The sequence below is a fragment of the Nycticebus coucang genome, chromosome 21 (assembly GCF_027406575.1).
Source record: "Nycticebus coucang isolate mNycCou1 chromosome 21, mNycCou1.pri, whole genome shotgun sequence".
NCBI classification, from domain to species: domain Eukaryota; kingdom Metazoa; phylum Chordata; class Mammalia; order Primates; family Lorisidae; genus Nycticebus; species Nycticebus coucang.
The window spans coordinates 44,196,517-44,202,600 of NC_069800.1; positions in this window are offsets into that span (position 1 = coordinate 44,196,517).

Genomic DNA, 6,084 nt, shown 5'->3' on the forward strand with positions numbered 1-6,084 from the left:
ATTGGTGGTGGCTGTGTGTGCAATCTATACCTGTATTTGGGGTGAACACCCGGGAGAAGCACCAGGGGAAGCTTAGGACTCTCCAGGTGTGACGAGGACAGGATTCAAATGCCTGTGGTGGATGGTGGCAGTTGACTCAGGGGACTGGGTAGGATTGTCAGGCCTGTATGGAGTTGCTGGTGTGTTCACAGGGCCATCCCAAATACACTGCTAGGATATTGCTGTGTGTGCTACTTGTGTGTTCCCTAGGAGTGCTGGGCAGGGTAGGAGTAGATGGACAAAAGTCCTGAGCATTCCGAAGAAAAATCCAAAGACCTTTGCTCTCCTCCCTCCTCCCCACTACCACCTGGAGAGACGATTAGCAACATCTCTGTAGGAAGAAATTTATTTTACATAAATACATATCGGATTGCACACCTATGCATGCCGAGTCACCTCTGGCTATAACAACATTGTTTAATTAAAAGCAGCTGTAAAAACTGGACATTCCTCTGTTCAGTGTTATTTCTACAAGTTAAATACACCATAATGTCCAGGTCAGAATAGAGACCCCGTGGGTGTGCTTGTGTCTTGGTAGCAGAGACCCGGCCGGACGTGAGTCTGCCTGCTGGTAGCAGTGCCACCTGGATGGGTTTGCTTTTGTGTACATGTGGGCAAGTGTGTGTGTGTGTTTGCTCATGGGTGTCTGTGCATCCATGTGCCCTTGGATGTCGGTGTGCGTGCGTGTGTCCAAGTGGTCTGTGAGCCTGACTTCCTGGAGATGTGTCCCAGATGTGTATACATGGGCATTAATGTGGGATTGGGCCTGCAGGTCTGTCCACTCTGGCTGTGTGCGGGATGTTACGACTTACGTCCTGCACGGACACAGGAGGTGAAGTGGAGGCTGGGGCGTTTGAAAACCAACTTGTGCGGCTGCGTTCTACCAGGAGTGGGGGCATGTGCCCGTGTTGGCCAGGCTGAGCTCGTGCGTGCACCCGGCGCTGGCCTCTCGGGGCCCACGTGTGCCTGGGGGTGCAGGGCCAAGTGTGAGCATGCGGGGGGAGCGGGAGGGAAGAGCCCCAGCAGGGACAATGCACACAGCTCAGGACCGAGACGGCCCGAGGCACTGGCATGCTTGTCGGGGGGTGGGTGTGGGTGGGTGGTGCGGATGTCGGGACTGCATCCCACCAGCTTTCTCCACTGCCCTCTCTCTGCCAGGGCTCTGCAGCGCTCTCTGGGCTCTGTCTTGACTTTTTCTGTTTCTTTCTCTCCACCATCACCCCTCCTCTTTATGTCCCACGCTTCTGATTTTCTTCTCTCTTGTCTGTGTCCCTCCGGGTCTCGCGTCTCCTAATTCCTGTCTCTCTTCCTCTGTGCCGCACGCTGTGTCTCTTGGTTTCTCGAGTCTCCCCCAGTCTCCCCCACCCTCCCCATTTCTGCCCCTTGGGCCTTCCTCTGTCCATCTCTTTCCCTCTCCCTCTCTGACTCCTCCCGGGCCCTCCCACACCAACATGTCTTCACCCAGGCCGTTTCCATTGCTGGGAGTGCTCTTCTCCCTCTGCAACTTGGCAAACTCCTATTCAGCCTTCAAAAAACAGCTTCGAGGCCACAGTCCACCCTTGAGGTCTCTCCCTGACCCCAGTCAGGATGGTTCTGCAGCTCACCCAGTAGAAGGAGCACTTGAGGGCTGGCTTGCGGGTCCCAATTGCCAGCCCAGGGTAGGACACACAGGCCATGTCTGGTCAGGAAAGGGAGGCCTGAAAGCTACTCGGCCTCTGTCTCTGTCTACCTCTCTGGCTGCAGCTACTCACTCTGGGCCTGTGTCCAGTTTACTTGAGCTTGGCTCTGCGTGTGAAAAGAGCAAAGGCACAAGGCGGTGGCCCCTCTGTCCCCTCCTTCCTCCACCCTGTCCAGTGTCCAGCCCTCTTCAGGGGATTGAGACCCTGAGATCCGAGGTCCAGCCTTCCCTTTCTGGTTTCGGTTGGTTTTATTCTTATTCTGGATGCATTTTTTCCTTTTGAGAAAAATAAAATGTTTCCTCCCCCCATGACAGAAATAACATACACTCTTTTTGGCAGAGTAGGAAAGATGCTGAAAGTATAAATTAGGAAAAACTAAATCATAGTTCACACTCCCAATTCTGCCCTTCGGCCTGGTAACTGGGGCCTGTCTCCAGGGTGTGTGTGACCCTCTGGGCTTGTCACTGCTTTCTGCCTTAAAGTCTCTATTTCTCTGTCTCTGCGTTTCTCCAGCCTCTGGCTGGCACTTGTTGGCTGCAAACTGGCCTAAAAGTTTCCTCATACATTTGTACATAACCCTTAGGCTGGAGATTCCTGGGCTAGTCCCACCATGGCCTATGCACGTGTGTGAGCACGGTGCTTCTCTGCACACGTGTGTCAGGCCTTCCGTGCCTGGCCAGTGTCTTCCTGCAGCCCATCTGCCTCCCTTTCTCCATATTTTCATGGTTTCTCCTTCCAGCATCACACTTCCAGTGCAGGCAGCACAGGTGTGGGGGACGCACCCTGTGTACAGGGGGGGCGTATGCATGAAGCCTGTGTGTGGTGTGCGCCGTGTACCTGAGTTGCATGCAGGGTTGTGTATGGGGTGTGTAGCACATGTCTTTTGTGTAGGGTGCATGCCGTGTGGTGTGTGGATTGTATGTAGGGTATGTGGTGTGATGTGTGTACGGTGTGTGGTGTGTGTGTGGCATGCTCATGTGCCTGCCGACGCTGCCTCCCGGGCTCTGCCCTTGGCTGTGACAGTCTTCGTTCATATTTTGCTCTTTTCATCTCCTCTCTTCTCTCTCATAAAATTATCCGGACTAGACTTTGTGCTGGGCACACATGTGCTATACATCCACACACTAGTCCCTCATCTGCATTTTCTCTCATCACTGTCTTCTTTTCCCATTTTTCTCTTGGGGGCTCCAAAAAGCTGGGGCTTTCAGAGAGAAAAAAATGAGCAGTGATACAGAGAGATGGGGTGGACAGGGAGGGAACCAGATGGAGACGGGTGGGCTGGAGTGGAGGTAGGGAGGGGCAGGAGCAGGGAGGTGGGTTCTCTGTCTGTCTGTCTGTCCGGGTCCATCCTGATTCTCACTCTGCCCAGCCCTCCAACCTAGGGCTCCTCCCACCCAGCACCAGACTTGTGTTTCCCTTGGAGCATGGCTCCTGGGATCCTGGACCTGTGTCCTTCTGTCTGTCGGTCCGTGTGTCAGCCTCTGCTTCCCACTCCCTCTTACTGTGGTCTCATTAAGTACCTGTATCTTTCTTTGAATGTCCCACGGCTGGATCTCCATGCCAGTGGGTCGGCCTGTCTGTCTCTGCCCGCCACCTCCCCTCCTTTTCTTCTTCCCTCCCTCCCTTTCTTGCCGCCCTCTCCGTGTGTCCTTCTGCATACGTGGGAGTCTGTATGACTCTCTCATTCACCCCATTTCCCCATCCCTGGGGCTCTTGGGGGCTTGGCCTCTGGGAGTTATTTTTCCCTCACTGCTCTTTCTGGGCCAGCCGCAGCTTCAAGCCTTGTCTCCTGGACAGTTTCCATGGTGACCATCCCCTGGACATCTCACCCACAAGCCCCAAGACTTAATGCACCTGTCTATTGCCACTCCCATGGCAGAGGGACCTAAGGCACTGGGCCACATGCCCTGGGTGCCATCTCTTGCCTGTGTTCTGCCCTGGCCTTCCCTTTCTTCTTCGGGTATCTGGTCCTGCTCAGAGTCCGGTGTCTCCCTCTCCCGTCAGGCTCCAGCTGCTCTGTGACACCCAATTCCCCAACTGCAGGTTTCACCACGCTGTTCCTGCTGGCATGACTCTCCTTTTTTTCAGCCTGTCTGGGAAGGCCTCCTGATAGCCCCCTTGCCTGGGTGCCCCATCCCTCATGCTTCCTGCAATGAGATCTGTCCTGACCTTGGCCTCAGTAACTCAGTCCCAGGCTGGGCACCCAGCCAGAGTGACTTCTGAGGCCCTGAGCACCTTTGCCTTTCCTCCAAAAAGATGAATATATTAACATTATTTATTAAAACATTTTCTTCGAGCTAAAGTTTATTGTTCTTTCTTCTGATCAGAAAAGAAATTGAAACATTTTCTTGGGCCCCTGAAAGTATCATGGGCTGTGGTGTTTGCTGAGTGCCTCTTGCTGGGCAAATGTTGATCATGGCAGGCAGGCCGGCCATGTGTCCTGTGTGCCTCCTACCCTCTCACTGCAGCCTCGAACTCCTGGCCTCCAAGTGATCCTCCTGCCTCAGCCTCCAGAGTAGTTGGAACTGAGGATGTGCAAATGTCAGGATGCCTGGCTGTATCTTCCTTTTTCATTTTGCTCCTGTAGTTTTCCCTTGTGTGAGTGCATCAGAGTGAGAAGCGTGCGTGTGTGTGTGTGTGTGTGTGTGTATGTGTGTGTGAGATCCCCTTCTCTGTCTTTCTGTCTTTCTTTGTCCATCTGTCTTACCCCAGCAGGTTTGTCCTCTCCTCTGAGGTCCCCTCATTCATTCGTTTCTACCCCTAACAAGCACGTGTAGCCTCTGTGAGTGTCTTCGTGTCTGCCTGGGAGTGGGGCCCAGTTCCTCATCTTCCCCTGGGCCTCCTGCCTGCCCAGATCTGCAGGCTCGTGGGATTCCCAGTGTGGGCCGCGCTCCCTGCCCGCTCACCCGCCTCCCCTTGCTCCAGCTCTGGGGGGTCCCGCTGTGGGCTGGAGGGTTTGTTTTCTTTCACTCCCTCGGCTCTTGCTAAAACACTCATCTTGGAGCAGCTGCTCCTGCCCAGCAGAGAGAGACAGAAACAGAGAGGCCCCCTCTCTCCCGCCCACCTATTCTCTCTCTGTCTCTAAGGCACTGGCCTGGCTTCACATGTGCAGCATTATATGCACACTGTGTGTGTACATGTGTGCACGTGTGTGTGTGTGTGTGCTTGTACACTGAGCACTTCACGTGCTTGCTGCTGCCCTGGCTTCCCCCTACTCCAACTGTTCCAGACGTGCCTGCCCCTGGCTTCTCATCCTCCACGTCTGTCCCTCCTGCCCTCCTCCCCACTTCTCTCACCCTCTGCTGTTTCATTTCACATTAGTCCCTGAAGCTCTCCAACTTTATTTTCCCCTGCGTTCCTGCACTCATTCACCCCCTGGCTTATTTGTTTCTTTAGCAAGTTTTTTCTTTTTCTTTTCTTTCTTTCTTTTTTTTTTTTTTTCTTGAGAAAGAGTCTCAATCTGCTGCCCCAGGCTAGAGTGCCCTGCTGTCAGCCTAGCTCATAGCAACCTCGAACTTTTGGGCTCACGTGATCCTCCTGCCTCAGCCTCCCAAGTAGCTGGGACTATAGGTGCCCGCCATAACACCTGGCTAATTTTTCTATTTTTAATAGAGATGGGGTTCTGTCTATTGCTCAGGCTGGTCTCGAACTCCTGAGTTCAAGCAGTCTGCCTGCCTCGGTGCTGGGATTACAGGTGTGAGCCACTGTGCCCAGCCTTTAACAAGCTTTTATTGCGTGTTTTCTATGGATCCAGCCCAGGCTTGGGGGCTTCGGGGCTTCGAGGTTAGAGGTTCAAGGATGAAGTGAACTGGGATCCTCAACCAACCACTCACTATCTAGAACAGGGGTCCTCAAACTGCGGCCCACGGGCCACACAAGGCAGTGTGATTGTATTTGTTCACAATAAGGTATGTGCAGTGTGCATAGGAATTTGCTCATAGTTTTTTTTTTTTAAACTATAGTCCGGCCCTCCAGCGTTCTGAGGGACAGTGAATTGACCCTTGTTTAAAAAGTTTGAGGATGCCTGATCTAGAAGGAATGACAAACAGAATGGAGGCAGAAGGGCCCCAGGTCTCAGGAGAATGGAAATAGGAGGAGGGCTCCCTGGGGGGCCTGAGGATGGGGGGTGACCAGGTGAAGTGGGGAGCAGGGGAGAGGGCACTCCAGGTACAACCCCACACTCGCAGAGCTGGGAGGCCCGGCTGGGGCAGGCGGCCCATTGTCACAGCCTCTCTTTCCTCTGGCTTTCTGTTCTTCCCTTTTTGGAGCGTGTGATCGTGATTGTGGGTGTGTTTGTGAGAGACAGAGACATGCAGACAGACACCAAGAGAGGGCAGTGGGGGCGCACAGAGGGCTTCTGTGGCTC